This window comes from Oncorhynchus masou, chromosome 6, assembly GCF_036934945.1.
Source record: "Oncorhynchus masou masou isolate Uvic2021 chromosome 6, UVic_Omas_1.1, whole genome shotgun sequence".
Taxonomy (NCBI): domain Eukaryota; kingdom Metazoa; phylum Chordata; class Actinopteri; order Salmoniformes; family Salmonidae; genus Oncorhynchus; species Oncorhynchus masou.
In genome coordinates, this window is record NC_088217.1 from 73,490,494 (window position 1) to 73,508,356 (window position 17,863).

Genomic DNA, 17,863 nt, shown 5'->3' on the forward strand with positions numbered 1-17,863 from the left:
TTTAAAATACAACTAAGGGCTGACAAATAATTGCAAGGCCATATGACGTTCATATAGCAGGGAATAATGCATCAACAATGCATAGTAGTGGTTAGTTACAAGGGGCCTCCGGTAATGCAGATGTGGCACTATAACACTCAGACATCAGGAGAAAGAGTCAATGGAATAGTCTAAGTATACCTCCTGGTTTCTTGGAAAACAGGGTGTTGACATACAGTCCTTGCTGCAGCACACTGTGTTTTGACAACACACACATATATTAACCCTCTCGAGGAATACCTTATTACATTCATCGCCACAGAGAACCCTTGTCAATAACTACACTCTCAACCAATTCAATTTCCCTGGCCTTATACAAGCTCCTACAGACAGGGGAGAAGACATATGCATTGTCAACGGCAAATCTAATCAAGTGCCTTCCCGGGCAAGTCCTCCTGTGCTTGTTTGTATTCAAGATGGTGGGCGCGTGACTGTTTCTCTTTAGAGACTTCTTAGCTGTGTGATGTGCAGCACTGCCCCCCCCCACCACCATTTGTTCTCTGTTCTGGATTGCTGCAGTCCTACAGGATTTGGAGTTAACATGTAATTATCAACAGATTTTCACCCCAAGAAACCTAAGCTATTTTAGCTTCTACTTTCCAAATAATTACTTAAATTAATGTATTAAGCGCTCTGGCACAGAAAAACATTAACTGAGTTGGCAAGTGTCCTGGGAAAGTGCTGCATACTACTGTTGCAGGTGTTGTCACACGAGGGACAGCAATATGATTTTTTTAAAGCAGTGGCTGAAATCACCGCAGTGCTTAGATTAACTTTAGCAATGTCGGAAATCGCTGCAATGCTGAAATCACTGCAATGCTTGGATTACACCTTCCTGTCATTGTAGTATGAACATGCTGTGAGGCTGGTGTGAAAAGTCAATGGGATTGGAGATATGATATACTACATGGCCAAAAGCTTGTCGAACATCTCATCTCACAAAAGTTGCTGAAGTTTCTTCCAGAGGCAGTTTGGGACTCGGTAGTGAGTGTTGCAACCGAGGACAGAAGATTTTTACGTGCTGCGTGCTTCCGGACTTGGTGGTCCCGTTCTGTGAGCTTGTGTGGCCTATCACTTCGCAGCTGAGCCGTTGTTGGTCCTAGACGTTTCCTTTTCACAATAACAGCACTTACAGTTGACCTGGGCAGCTCTAGGAGGGCAGACATTTGATGAACTGACTTGTTGGAAAGGTGGCATCCTATGATGGTGCAAATTTAAGTCACTGATCTCGTCAATAAGGCTGTTCTACTGCCAATGTTTGTCCATGGAGATTGCATGGATGTGTGCTCGATTTTATACACCTGTCAGCAACTGGTGTGGCTGAAATAGTCGAATGCACTAATTTGAACGGGTGTCCATATACTTTTGGCCATGTAGCGTATGTATATTTCTTTGCCCTAGGTTCTTTTGTGCATCTGGTGAGAATCAGCAATCACAACCTACGCTCAGAGTTAATGTTTCTGTTATTACTTAGTTTATGGCTTTGTTCCAAGCCCATGGCAGAAATATGGGACATGTTGCTCCCATCTCCCATCTTTTATTCATAGATTGAATCTGACACATGAATATTATTGACATTTTTACATCACATTGTTCTTACTCATGGTGTGCCTTGAGAGACGATGCCATCTTGGAACTGTATTGACCTCTATTCATTTCTGTTAAAGCAATGCTAATGACAAGGACATTATAGACCTTCATCTCTCTGATGTTCTAGTACCAAAAGGTGCTGTAGCCCAGGGCCATGTTTTTCTCACTGGCATGTGTCACTGCCATTGGGAGAAAGGGATTGAATTGGCAATCTCATTTTGCATATCACGATCATATGATGCTTTATACTACTTGTGTTTCATGTTTCTTCCATTACTGCTATCAGTAATAGTATTTATTCACAGCCAGCCAATTCTCGGGGCAACACTAGTCATTTAAAAAAATCAAACACATTTTCTCCAATCAATGTTGCCTTGAAAGTAATCAATACTCCACACAACCGTGTTGTCGGACAAACCATGAAATTACTCTGTTATCATTTGTCCAAATTGTTAGAGAACACATACAGTATAGCACACACAACACACACACACACACACACAAGTAACACCACCAAAACGACCTCATTGAAGTAAGCAAGGGCTGCTGAGGAGAATGTAGCTTGCTACAAACATACATAATGAGAAGTGCAAGCTTTGTCATTTCTGAAGATAAAAGTGTTGTGATGAGAGCCGGAGACAATAGCGCCACATTAATCTTACAGACAAGTAGGTGAAGCTTAACATACTGTTCTCTACGCTGAAGCCTTTTTCCAGAGCTAGTCCCGGGCCTGCATTATACCTGATTTATTCAACCAGCCTTTTTATCAGTGGAATTGATCCCCGTTTCCTGTTTGTTGCGAAGAGCAGATATCTGGGAACAGACATTCTATTAGAAGCAACAATGCTCCCCCCTCAAGATGATCACAGTTGGAAGACAGATGGTGAGGTTTAAAGACAATTCTGTTATGAGGTTTGCAAGATGGCTCTACTGCTTTAGATTACAGTGCTGTAAATGTGAAGTTGTTATACTTTGAACATACATATTATATGGGTATACAGTACATTAATTGCTTTGGCCACATGTAAGAATCATACAGTATGATAATGAGTGTAAGTGACTGTATTTTTTTTGGGGGGGGGGGGGGGTTATACTGTACGTAGCCCAACACAATGCGAGCACAAATACAGTCGAACGCTATTCCCTGAAATCCATGTCCAATTGGTATTAAGGTTGTTTCTACTAGAAATGTAATAGCCAATGTCGTGTTATAGGCATATCACTCTTCTGCCGTTGCTTCAGATGAGTTGGTTTTATAAAATGTCTATCCACTGGCTTACTAGAGCTACCACTGTGTCCACTAAAAACAAGCATCATACCTGGAGACTAAGGTTATTACAACAGCTTGAAATGACGACTCATGCTTGAGCACTACTCCTAAACCCAGCTGCAATACAACACCTGAGTCATGGTGCCACTCAACCACCACAATGCAGCTTTTCTACCCTACAGAATAATCTCTCATTCCCTCTATTTTGGCATCCTCTCGCAGTCTGCCATCCTCTCTCCCTGGATAAGAGGACTTCACTAGTGCCCACTCTGTATTTATCTGTGACTGCCGAAGTGTCTGAGCTCATAAGGAACTCTTAATGCAGCCTCTGACAAGTGCCTCCTTCCTCGCTAACGATGACAGAGGAAGTTCCCAGACAATCAACGACTGCATCAGTCTTGGTAAGGGGGACCACACTGGAAGAGACAGGCGTTCAACTTTGTCTGCCAAAGCATAGCAGCCACTGGTTCTGCCTGGCCATGTACCGGCAACTCTTGTTTTTGCCGTTACTCCCAGCAACCCCATCAGTGTCTCCATTGCCTATGTACACCATAGTATTGCTGCTGAGGAAATGGCGTTCTCTGTGCTCTATTTACGGAGTATATATAACAAAAGCATCATACATTATGGGAGTGTAAATATGTAGGGACAGGGATAATATTAGGGGTAATATTAACATATGTACTGTATCACTCAAGGTTGACCTAAAAGGTGTGTCATTGATGTTTGATGGGAAAATCTTGAGATGTCTCAACATAAACTGTATACGTTTTTTTGTTACTCAATTTGCATTTAGATTGCTGCAGATAAACCACAGTTTTCACTAGCAGCAATGCTAGTTGTATTGTGTCTTATCTCACCCTATAATCACAGACAGACACTTGAATATGGACACGTGTACACACATGCATGCAAACATGCGCACGCACACACACGCATGTACAGTACACACACACACACAGACCCAAAATGAATCCTATTATGATATTTACGTACTGTCATGAGAAATATTGCTCATGGCTGTATTTCCAAGTCCAGTTACAAATCACCACTGCATACATCACATCATAACCACTTCACAATAGACCTCCTAGGCTCCTAGAAGGGAAGGCAAAAATAACCAGTGACAGTTTTTTTAGTTGCCTTCAGCTGTCAGATCAAATATAGAATTATACCCTCAATCTGTGAGGCAGCCGGGACCGCTTCTGCTCTGTAACAAGCTCTGGCTGCTTAGTCCGATGAGTTGTTTCTCCTTGTAAAAGGACATATACTAGTTTTGATCTGATCTCTGGGATGCTGTCTAAATGCCTGATGACAGTTATTTACAAAAAATATATACAGTACCAGTTAAAAGTTTGGACACACCTACTCATTCAAGGGTTTTACTTCATTTTTTGCTATTTTCTACATTATAGAATAATAGTGAAGACATCACAACTATGACATAACACATATAGAATCATGAGGTAACAGTTCAAATAAGCAAAGAGAAATAACAGTCCATCATTACTTTAAGAGACAGAGGTCAGTCAATCGGAAAATGTCAAGAACTTTGAAAGTTTCTTCAAGTGCAGTCGCAAAAACAATCAAGCGCTATGATGAAACTGGTTCTCATGAGGACCGCCACAGGGATGGAGGACCCAGAGTTACCTCTGCTGCAGAGGACAAGTTCATTAGAGTTAACTGCAGTTTCAAAATCCAAGGCTAGATTTTTCAAGCAGAAATTTGTTTCCTGCAACACAAACTCAAAAAAGTTCTGGGACACTGTAAAGTCCATGGAGAATAAGAACACCTCCTCCCAGCTGCCCACTGCACTGAAGATAGGAAACACTGTCACCACCAATAAATCCACTGAAATTGATAATTTCAATAAGCATTTTTCTACAGCTGGCCATGCTTTCAACCTGGCTACCCCTACCCCGGTCAACAGCACTGCACCCCCCACAGCAACTCTCTCCAAACCTCTCCATTTCTCCTTCTCCCAATCCAGTCAGCTGATGTTCTGAAAGAGCTGCAAAATCTGGACCCCTACAAATCAGCCGGGTTAGACAATCTGGACCCTTTATTTCTAAAATTATTTGCCGAAATTGTTGCCACCCCTATTACTAGCCTGTTCAACCTCTCTTTCATGTCGTCTGAGATCCCCAAAGATTGGACAGCAGCTGCAGTCATCCCCCTCTTCAAAGGGGGGGACACTCTTGACCCAAACTGCTACATACCTATATCTATCCTACCCTGCCTTTCTAAGGTCTTCGAAAGCCAAGTCAAATTGATTACCGACCGTTTTGAATCCCAACATACCTTCTCCGCTATGCAATCTGGTTTCAGAGCTGGTCATGGGTGCACCTCAGCCACGATCAAGGTCCTAAACAATATCTTAACCGCCATCGGTAAGAAACAATACTGTGCAGCCGTATTCATTGACCTGGCCAAGGCTTTCAACTCTGTCAATCACCACATCCTCATCGGCAGAATTTGATAGCCTTGGTTTCTCAAACAATTGCCTCGCCTGGTTCACCAACTACTTCTCTGATAGGGTTCAGTGTGTCAAACCGGAGGGCCTGTTGTCCGGGCCTCTGGCAGTCTCTATGGGGGTGCCACAGGGTTAAATTCTTGGACCGACTTTCTTCTCTGTATACATCAATAATGTCGCTCTTGCTGCTGGTGAGTCTCTGATCCAACTCTACGCAGATGACACCATTCTGTATACTTCTGGCCCTTCTTTGGACACTGTGTTAACCCTCCAGGCGAGCTTCAATGCCATACAACTCTCGTTCCATGGCCTCCAATTGCTCTTAAATACAAGTAAAACTAAATGCATGCTCTTCAACCGATCGCTTCCTGCACCTGCCTGCCTGTCCAACATCACTACTCTGGACGGTTCTGACTTAGAATATGTGGACAACTACAAATACCTAGGGGTCTGGTTAGACTGTAAACTCTCCTTCCAGACTCACATCAAACATCTCCTATCCAAAGTTAAATCTTGAATTGGCTTCCTATTTCTTAACAAAGCATCCTTCTCTCATGCTGCCAAACATACCCTTGTAAAACTGACCATCCTACCGATCCTCGACTTCGGCGATGTCATTTACAAAATAGCGTCCAATACCCTACTCAATAAATTGGATGCAGTCTATCACAGTGCCATCCGTTTTGTCACCAAAGCCCCATATACTTGTCACGTTCTGACCTTAGTTCTTTTGTTATGTCTTTGTTTTAGTATGGTCAGGGCGTGAGTTGGGTGGGTTGTCTATGTTCCTTTTTCTGTGATTTGGGATTTCTGTGTTTGGCCTGGTATGGTTCACAATTAGAGGCAGCTTTCAATCGTTGTCCCTGATTGAGAACCATACTTAGGTAGCCAGGTTTCACTTTTGAGTTGTAGGTGCTTATTTTCTGTGTCGGTTGCTTCCAAACGGAACTGTTTTGGTTTGTTATTTCACTTTGTTATTTTTGTATTTTGTCGTGTTCTGTTTGTTCTGTTAAATATGGACACTTACCACACTGCCCATTGGTCCTCCTCTCCTTCATACAACGACCGTTAAAATACTACCCACCACTGTAACCTGTACGCTCTCGTTGGCTGGCCCTCACTTCGCTTCATATCGTCGCCAAGCCCACTGGCTCCAGGTCACCTACAAGACCCTTCTAGGTAAAGTCCCCCCTTATCTCAGCTCGCTGGTCACCATAGCAACACCCACTTGTAGCACGCGCTCCAGCAGGTATATCTCTCTGGTCACCCCCAAAACCAATTCCTTTGGCCGCCTCTCCTTCCAGTTCTCTGCTGCCAATGACTTGAACGAACTACAAAATTCTCTGAAACTGGAAACACTTATCTCCCTCACTAGCTTTAAGCACCATCTGTCAGAGCAGCTCACAGATTACTGCACCTGTACATAGCCCATCTATAATTTAGCCCAAACAACTACCTCTCCCCCTACTGTATTTATTTATTTACTTTGCTCCTTTGCACCCCATTATTTCTATCTACCTTGCACATTCTTCCACTGCAAATCTACCATTCCAGTGTTTTACTTGCTATATTGTATTTACCTTGCCACCATGGATTTGTTTTGCCCTTACCTCCCTTATCTCAACTCATTTGCCCACATTGTATATAGACTTCTACTGTACTATTGACTGTATGTTTGTTTTACTCCACGTGTAACTCTGTATTGTTGTATGTGTCGAACTGCTTTGCTTTATCTTGGCCAGGTCGCAATTGTAAATGAGAACTTGTTCTCAACTTGCCTACCTGGTTAAATAAAGGTGAAATAAAAAATAAATAAAAAATCTCAGATTGCAGACCAACTAAATACTTCACAGTTCAAGTAACAGACACATCTCAAAATCAACTGTTCAGAGAATCAGGCCTTCTTGGTCAAATTGCTGCAAAGAAACCACTACTAAAGGACACCAATAATAAGAAGAGACTTGCTTAGGCCAAGAAACATGAGCAATGGACATTAGACCTGTGAAAATCTGTCCTTTAATCTGATGAGTACAAATTTGAGATTTTTGGTTCCAACTGTCGTGTCTTTGTGAGACGCAGGGTAGGTCAAATCAAATCAAATCAAATGTATTTATATAGCCCTTCGTACATCAGCTGATATCTCAAAGTGCTGTACAGAAACCCAGCCTAAAACCCCAAACAGCAAGCAATGCAGGTGTAGAAGCACGGTGGCTCGGGAAAACTCCCTAGAAAGGCCAAAACCTAGGAAGAAACCTAGAGAGGAACCAGGCTATGTGGGGTGGCCAGTCCTCTTCTGGCTGTGCCGGGTGGAGATTATAACAGAACATGGCCAAGATGTTCAAATGTTCATAAATGACCAGCATGGTCCAATAATAATAAGGCAGAACAGTTGAAACTGGAGCAGCAGCACGGCCAGGTGGACTGGGGACAGCAAGGAGTCATCATGTCAGCTAGTCCTGAAGCATGGTCCTAGGGCTCAGGTCCCCCGAGAGAGAGAAAGAAAGAGAGAATTAGAGAGAGCACACTTAAATTCACACAGGACACCGAATAGGACAGGAGAAGTACTCCAGAAATAACAAACTGACCCTAGCCCCCCGACACATAAAGTACTGCAGCATAAATACTGGAGGCTGAGATAGGAGGGGTCAGGAGACACTGTGGCCTCATCTGAGGACACCCCCGAACAGGGGCAAACAGGAAGGATATAACCCCACCCACTTTGCCAAAGCACAGCCCCCACACCACTAGAGGGATATCTTCAACCACCAACTTACCATCCTGAGACAAGACCGAGTATAGCCCACAAAGATCTCCACCACGGCACAACCCAGACAGGAAGATCACATCAGTGACTCAACTCACTCAGGTGACGCACCCCTCCCCGGGGACGGTATGAAAGAGCCCCAGTAAGCCAGTGACTCAGCCCCTGTAATAGGGTTAGAGGCAGAGAATCCCAGTGAAAAGAGGGGAACCGGCCAGGCAGAGACAGCAAGGGCGGTTCGTTGCTCCAGAGCCTTTCCGTTCACCTTCCCACTCCTGGGCCAGGCTACACTCAATCAAATGACCCACTGAAGAGATGAGTCTTCAGTACAGACTTAAAGGTTGAGACCAAGTTTGCGTCTCTTACATGGGTAGGCAGACCATTCCATACAAATGGAGCTCTATAAGAGAAAGCCCTGCCTCCAACTGTTTGCTTAGAAATTCTAGGGACAATTAGGAGGCCTGCATCTTGTGACCGTAGCGTACGTGTAGGTATGTACGGCAGGACCAAATCAGAGAGATAGGTAGGAGCAAGCCCATGTAATGCTTTGTAGGTTAGCAGTAAAACCTTGAAATCAGCCCTTGCCTTGACAGGAAGCCAGTGTAGGGAGGCTAGCACTGAAGTAATATGATCACATTTTTTGGTTCTAGTCAGGATTCTAGCAGCCGTATTTAGCACTAACTGAAGTTTATTTAGTGCTTTATCCGGGTAGCCGGAAAGTAGAGCATTGCAGTAGTCTAACCTAGAAGTGACAAAAGCATGGATTAATTTTTCTGCATCATTTTTAGACAGAAAGTTTCTGATTTTTGCAATGTTACGTAGATGGAAAAAAAGCTGTCTTTGAAACAGTCTTGATATGTTCATCAAAAGAGAGATCAGGGTCCAGAGTAACGCCGAGGTCGTTCACAGTTTTATTTGAGACGACTGTACAACCATTAAGATTAATTGTCAGATTCAACAGAAGATCTCTTTGTTTCTTGGGACCTAGAACAAGCATCTCTGTTTTGTCCGAGTTTAACCTCTTGGAACTCCCCATCCCGGATCCGGGATCGTGACTAAAGCCTCAGGCTCATTAGCATAACGCAACGTTAACAATTTCTGAAAATCGCAAATAAAATGAAAATAATGCGTCTGCTCTCAAGCTTAGCCTTTTCTTAACAACACTGTCATCTCAGATTTTCAAAATATGCTTTTGAACCATAGAAATTGACTAATTTGTGTAAGAGTATGCAAAGCTAGCATAGCATTTTGAGTAGCATTTAGCACTCAACATTTTCACAAAAACCAGATAACCAAATAAATAAAATCATTTACCTTTGAAGAGCTTCTGATGTTTTCAATGAGGAGACTCTCAGTTACATACCAAATGCGCAGTTTTTCCTGAAAGCGTCTGTGTGTAGGAGAAATCGTTCCGTTTTCTACATTGCGTCTGGCTACCGAAACGAACCGAAAATTCAGTCACCTACAACGTAAAACTTTTCCGGATTAACTACATAATATCGACAGATTCGAAACATGGCAAACGTTGTTTGGAATCAATCCTCAAGGTGTTTTTTCACATATCTCTTCATTGATATGCAGTTCGTGGAAGCTTGCTTTCCTCTCTGTATCCCATGGAAAAATACTGGCAGCTGTCTTTTGCGCACCAATTTCGGCGCAGGACACCGGGCGGACACCTGGTAAATGTGGTCTCTTATGGTCAATCTTCCAATGATCTGCCTACAAATACGTCACAATGCTGCAGACACCTTGGGGAAACGACAGAAAGGGCAGGCTCATTCCTCTCGCATTCACAGCCATATAAGGAGACAATGGAAAACAGAGCCTCAAAAATCCTGCTCATTTCCTGGATGCCGTCTCATCTTGGTTTTGCCTGAAGCTCACGTTCTAGGGCACGCACAGAAAATATCTTGGTAGTTCTGGACACGTCAGAGTGTTTTCTTTCGAAAGCTATCAATTATATGCATAGTCGAGCATCTTTTTGTGACAAAATATCTTGTTTAAAACGGGAACGTTTTTCATCCAAAAATGAAATAGCGCCCCCAGAGCATCAACAGGTTAAAAGTAGAACGTTTGCAGCCATCCACTTCCTTATGTCTGAAACACATGCTTCTAGCGAGGGCAATTTTGGGGCTTCACCATGTTTCATTGAAATGTACAGCTGTGTGTCATCCGCATAGCAATGAAAGTTAACATTATGTTTTTGAATGACATCCACTTTATGTTTGACATCCACCAACAAAACAAGAAAACTCATGGGCCGGCTGGGCGAACAAGACCTGATGATCCAGCTGAGGACCGTCGTGGGATTGGCACCTTCCGAGTCAACTAGGGCAAGGAAACCTATCGAGCCAGCTAGGGTGTGGAAGCCAGACGAGCTGGCTAGGCACCCCCGGTTCCATCGGCGGCGACCCAGGACCGACGTCACCACCAACCGGAACGCCAGTCCTCCCCGATGCTATGTATGATGTCTGCTGTATTCTGTAAGAGCTGACGCTGGACAGGAGAAACAGGTATGGGGAGTCAGACATTTATTTGGGAACAGACATAGAACAAGACAGGAACAGCACATGGGTAACATAGACATATGACAAACAATGCAGCAGTGGGGAACAGAGCTGGGGAACTGACAAATATAGGGGAGGTATAGGGGAGGTAATAAACAGGTAGTTGAGTCCAGGTGAGTCCAATATCGCTGAAGCGCGTGACAAGGGAAGGCAGGTGTGCGTAATGCAGGGCAGCCTGGCGCCCTAGAGCGCCAGGTGGGTAGAGCAGGAACAGGCGTGACAGTTGTATTCCCTCACCTTTTCCCTTCATTTGTGGCCTTCAATGAACAACACACCAGTTGTATGTGACCAGGCAAAAAATCCTTTCCAAGCCAAACCATATAATAACCGCTACACACAACCAGTGGTGTAAAGTACTTAAGTAAAAGTACTTTAAAATACTACTTAAGTCATTTTATGGGGTATCTGTACTTTACTATCTATATTTTCACTTCATTATGTTCCTAAAGAAATTAAAGTACTTTTTACTCCATAAATGTTCCCTGACACTCAAAAGTATCGTTACATTTTCACAGGAAAATGGTCCAATTCATGCGCTTATCAAGAGAACATCCCCGGTCATTCCTGCTGCTCTGTTCTGGCGGACTCACTAAACACAAATGCTTGATTTGTAAATTTATGTCTGAGTGTTGGGGTGTGCCCCAGGCTATCCTTAAATAAATCATTGAATAAATATTGTGCGGTCTGGTTTGCATAATGTAAGGAATCTGAAATTATTAATACTTACTTTGTATTTTATATTTTAGCAATTCCATTTACTTTTGATATTTAAGTATATTTTAAATCAAATACTTTCAGACTTTTACTCAAGTAATACTTTACTGGTTGACTTTCACTTTTACTTCAGTCATTTACTTCTACTCTTTACTTTTACTTGAGTAACGAAGCAAATGCAGCTGGCTAGTTATCTAAATAAGTGAAACTGAAAGTCAAAAGAAATGACAAAATCTCTCTCTCCTGATTCTCCTTCATTTTTGAAGAAATTAATTTGTTGAAAATTGTTCAATTATTTTCTTTCTCTCTCCTTCAGTCAACTACTCACCACGTGTTATGCGCTGCAGTGCTAGCTAGCTGAAGCTTATGCTTTCAGTACTAGATTAATTGTCTGATCCTTTGATTGGGTGGACAACATGTCAGTCCATGCTGCAAGATCTCTGATAGGTTGGAGGACGTCCTCCGGAAGTTGTCATAATTACTGTGTAAGTCTATGGAAGGGGGTGAGAACCAAGAGCTTCCTAGGTTTTGTATTGAAGTCAATGTACCAAGAGGAGGAAGCTAGCTGTCCTCCGGCTACACCATGGTGCTACCCTACAGTGTGTTTTAATCAATTATTTGGTGTTGTGAATACATTTAGTATAGTTTCATCTAAAAAGGATAACTTTTTCAATGTTTACATTTTTTTATTTGTATGAAATTCACTGAGGAGGATGGTCCTCCCCTTCCTCCTCCGAGGAGCCTCCACTAGTGTGCAATATTAGTGTTTGACATGAGTTTTTAATGACTACCTCATCTCTGTACCCACACACATACAATTATCTGTAAGGTTGCTCAGTCAAGCAGTGAATTTCAAAAACAGATTCAACCACATAGACCAAGGAGGTTTTCCAATGCCTCACAAAAAACAACACCTATTGGTAGATGAAAAACAAACATTGAACATCCCTTTGAGCATGGTGAAGATATTAATTACACTTTAGATGGTGTATCAATACACGCAGTCACTACAAAGATACAGGCATACTTCCTAACTCAGTCGCCTGAGAGGAAGCAAACCGCTCAGGGACTTCACCATGAGGCCAATGGTGACTTTAAAACAGCTACAGAGTTTAGAGAGGATGGATCAACAACATTGTATTGTAGTTACTCCACAATTTTAACCTAAATGACAGAGTAAAAAGAAGGAAGCTTGTACAGAATAAAAATATTCCAAAACATGCATCCTTTTTGCAATAAGGATCTAAAGCAAGACTACAAACAATTTGTAAAAGCAATTCACTTTTTGTCCTGAATACAGGGGGAAACATTTTACTCATTACTGGGTATGCTTATAATTATTAAGGGCCGCAGAGTTTTTTAGGATTAAAAAAATGCAATGGAGCAAAGCACAACCAAAATCCTAAAGGAAAACCTGGTTCGGCCTGCTTTCTACCAGACACTGGGAGATGAATTCACCTTTCAGGAGGACAATAACCTGTTTTTCTACACTACAATGCCAGATTCCTGCCATAAACCCTGGACCATTACTCCTGATCATCACAGCTAGCTAGCTGCCACTGAGTGACCCAGCCCCGAAGCTCGCCCTGAGCCAGGCGCATCTCCTGGCTAGCAAACAAAATGACCACAACTACATTACCTCTTTTGCCATCTGGCCCGGTCCCTTCGTCAGCACGGCGACCCGCCGCACCACCACGACTGGTCCGCAGACGTAATTCCATCCGCTGTGCCTTCAACCGGACGTCGGAGCAGACGCTTCTAATTACCCCGGCCTGCTAAATTTAAACTCCATTGTTCTAAATCGAAAGAACATTTCGATTTAGAGCAATAAAGAAATGGAATAAATTAACTGAGCAAACCAGAAACCTTTCAATATATACATTTAAACATAATTTTAAAACGATTTATATGTAATAGATGTGGGATTATAGTAGATGAAGAATCAATATTTTTTTAGTTTGAGTATTTATTGGTGTCACGCCCTGGTCTATATTTATTATGTTTATCTTCATTTATTGGGTCAGGCCAGGGTGTGACATGGGTTTATTTGTGGTGTGTTTCGTCTTGGGGTTGTGTGGGGTGTATAGCATAGTCATTGGCTGCCTGAGGTGGTTCTCAATCAGAGTCAGGTGATTATCGTTGTCTCTGATTGAGAACCATATTTAGGTAGCCATATTCTTTGTGTGTTTCGTGGGTGATTGTCCTTAGTGTCCTTGTTCCTGTCGCTGTGTTAGTTTACATAAGTATAGGCTGTTTCGGTTTTCGTTACGTTCTTGTTTTTGTAGTATTTTGTATTGATTCGTGTTTACGTTTTTTGATTAAACATGGATCGCAATCTACACGCTGCATTTTGATCCGACTCTCCTTCGCCTACAGAAAACCGTTACAGAATCACCCACCGCAAACGGACCAAGCAGCGTGTTAACAGGCAGGTGCAGCGAAAGGAGGAATGGACATGGGAAGAAGTTTTGGATGGCAAAGGTTGTTACACTTGGGAGGAGATACTGGCTGGAAGAGATCGCCTCCCATGGGAACAGGTGGAGGCACTTAGTAGAGCAGAGGCAGCCGGAGAGAGGAGCCGGCGATATGAGGGAACACGGTTGGCAAGGAAGCCCGAGAGTCAGCTCCAAAAATATCTTGGTGGGGGGCTTACAGGGAGTAGGGCTGCGCCAGGTAGGAGACCTGTGCAAACTCCCTGTGCTTACCGGGGGGCTAGAGAGACCGGGCAGGCACCGTGTTATGCAGTGGTGCGCACGGTGTCCCCAGTGCGGGTGCATAGCCCGGTGCGGTATATTCCAGCTCCTCGTATCGGCCGGGCTAGAGTGGGCATCGAGCCAGGTAAAGTTGGGCAGGCTCGGTGCTCAAGAGCTCCAGTGCGCCTGCACGGTCCGGTCTACCCAGTACCACCTCCACACCCCAGCCCTCCGGTGGCAGCTCCCCGCACCAGGCTTCCTGTGCGTGTCCTCGGCCCAGTACCACCAGTGCCAGCACCACGCATCAGACCTACTGTGCGCCTCGCCTGTTCAGCGCAGCCAGAGCCTTCCTCCTCTCCTGCGCTGCCGGAGCCTCCCGCCTGTTCAGCGCTATCGGAGCCTTTCTCCTCCCCAGCGCTGCTGGAGTCTCCCGCCTGTTTAGCGCAGCCAGAGCCTTCCTCCTCTACAGCGCTGCTGGAGTCTCCCGCCTGTTTAGCTCAGCCTGAGCTGTCAGTCTGCATGGAGCAGCCAGAGCTGTCAGTCTACATGGAGCAGCCAGAGCTGTCAGTCTACATGGAGCAGCCAGAGCTGTCAGTCTGCATGGAGCAGCCGGAGCTACCAGTCTGCATGGAGCTGTCAGTCTGCAAGGAGCTGCCAGTCTACAAGGAGCTGTCAGTCTGCAAGGAGCTGTCAGTCTGCAAGGAGCTGTCAGTCTGCATGGAGCTGCCAGTCTGCATGGAGCAGCCAGAGCGGCCAGTCAGCATGGAGCAGCCAGATCCGTCAGTCAGCCAGACTCTTCCAGATCTGCCAGTCAGCCAGACTCTTCCAGATCTGCCAGTCAGCCAGACACTTCCAGATCTGCCAGTCAACCAGACTTTTCCAGATCTGCCAGTCAACCAGACTCTTCCAGATCTGCCAGTCTGCCAGACCCTTCCAGATCTGCCAGTCAGCCAGACTCTTCCAGATCTGCCAGTCAACCAGACTCTTCCAGATTTGCCAGTCAGCCAGGATCTGCCAGAACTGTCAACCAGCCAGGATCTGCCGGATCCAAATACCTGGCTGAGCTTCCTCTCAGTGCTGGGCTTCCTCTCAGTGCCGGGCTTCCTCTCAGTCCCGAGCTTCCTCTCAGTGCTGAGCTTCCCCTCAGTCCCGAGCTGTCTCTGCCCCGAGCTGCCCCTCTGTCCGGAGCTGCTCCTCTGTCCGGAGCTGCCCCTCTGTCCCGAGCTGCCCCTCTGTCCCGAGCTGCCCCTCTGTCCCGAGCTGCCCCTCAGTTCCGAGCTGCCCCTCAGTCCAGTGTGATTCTGGGTGAGGACTACTAGGCCATGGTCGGCGGAGAAGGTGGACTATCCTAGGACGTGAGGAAGGGGGACAAAGACATTTATAGAGTGGGTTCCACGTCCCGCGCCGGAGCTGGAACCGCCACCATGGACAGACGCCCACCCGGACCCTCCCTATTGTTTTGATGTGCGTCCGGGAGTCCGCACCTTAGGGGGGGGGGGTTCTGTCACGCCCTGGTCTATATTTATTATGTTTATCTTCATTTATTGGGTCAGGCCAGGGTGTGACATGGGTTTATTTGTGGTGTGTTTCGTCTTGGGGTTGTGTGGGGTGTATAGCATAGTCATTGGCTGCCTGAGGCGGTTCTCAATCAGAGTCAGGTGATTATCGTTGTCTCTGATTGGGAACCATATTTAGGTAGCCATATTCTTTGTGTGTTTCGTGGGTGATTGTCCTTAGTGTCCTTGTTCCTGTCGCTGTGTTAGTTCACATAAGTATAGGCTGTTTCGGTTTTCGTTACGTCCTTGTTTTTGTAGTATTTTGTATTGATTCGTGTTTACGTTTTTTGATTAAACATGGATCGCAATCTACACGCTGCATTTTGGTCCGACTCTCCTTCGCCTACAGAAAACCATTACAATTGGGTCATTATGTTAGTATATTATGTATGTTTGTAATAGTGTGTTAAATGTGGAAATGTGTTCGTATTATAAATTGTATTTTAATATTTAAGGACTCTTGGAAGATTTGTCCAAATGGGGACGAAAAGAGATCCAAATAAAATAAAATCAAAATCAAGTCTCCTGCATGCTAGCGTAGCAATGACTACCCCGCGGCTTTCCTGTTCCATATATTGCTGTACACTGGACCCTATGATCCCTTGGCTACATAGCTGATGCCTGCTGGACTGTTCATTTATCACGGTACTAAACTTTACCTTTGTTTATCTGTAGGCCCTAGCCCCGAACTCAGGCCCTGTGTGTAGTTAACCGACCCTCTCTGCCCATTCATCACCATTTTACCTGTTGTAGTTGTCTTAGCTGATTAGCTGTTGTTGTCTTACCCGTTGTTGTCTTAGCTAGCTCTCCCAATCAACACCTGTGGTTGCTTTATGCCTCGCTTTATGTCTCTCTCAGATTTCAATATGTCTTGTATACTGTTTAGTATAGGTATCATTGATTTAGTTTACTGCGAACTCAGGTGCTGTGTGTAGTTAACCGACCCTCTCTGCCCATTCATCACCATTTTACCTGTTGTTGTTGTCTTAGCTGTAACTGCCTCAGATACCTCCTTTGTCCCACCTCCCACACATGTGTTGACCTCACCCAGTATAACCAGCATGTCCAGAGATGCAACCTCTCTTATCATCACTCAGTGCCTGGGCTTACCTCCACTGTACCCGCACCCCACCATACCCCTGTTTGCACATTATGCCCTGAATCTATTCTACCACACCCAGAAATCTGCTCCTTTTATTCTCTGTCCCCAACGCACTGTCCCCAACGCATTGTCGCATCCATCCTTATATCCTGGGGGACAAATCCCAGAACTAATATCCCTACAGGTCCAGGCTACATGTGGACATTGTGCAAACATGGCCAGCTTGAGTGTAGTTACATTTATCAACAGAAAAAAAATCAATGTGTGTGTTACAAAGACAAATCATTGCTTGCTGTAAACAGGCTGTCATATTGATTTGCTTGTAAAGACAGTATGCCTACACTTTACCTAAGATGTGTGTAGAGCACAGCCACAGATAGAACAATGAGCATGAACATCTTTGGTACAACGTCAGCTGTCCCAGAACTAGCATGGCATTCTATTCTATTTTTATAGTTTAAGGATTTGGCTGTCTAACCACACACTGACATGCACATCTCTCTGGGTGAGGTGAGGTTCTGTCTTCAAAGTCACCAGTGGGTGATGAAGTCCCTTCCTTCTATGTAATGTTTTACAGGTTATGGACAGGTGCAGTCAGGTTGCAGGTGGTGTGTATTGCTTGGCGCTCCATCCTGGATATGATAAAGTTTACCTCAAACCAGTTAAAATACATACAGGCAGATGTGAGATGCAGGAAGATGGCACTGTTTTCATACCACCATTTTGTCTGGTGGCACATGTTAGTCGTCATCCTTTCGTATGGTGTCCCATATAAGACAGTTCGTTGACAAGTTTAAGGAATACACAGGGTCTGCCACCCCCCCCCCCCACTCCATGACAAACCATCTCTCCTGTCCTCCATTTTGTGAAAAACCTTGTAGAGTTGATACACACAGCACTGATTAAATTAATTGACGTTAGGCGAATTCCAGGGCAGGCAAGTGATAGTATCTTGACCTATGACCAGGTCAATTGTGACCAACCTGAAGTGGGACTGGTGCCTGTCCACATACTGCCTCACCCTTCTGTCCCATGACACTGCTGAATAACAAATCCACCAGGTTTTGTAAGTGGCCTGTGAATGGAGTAATATAGTCA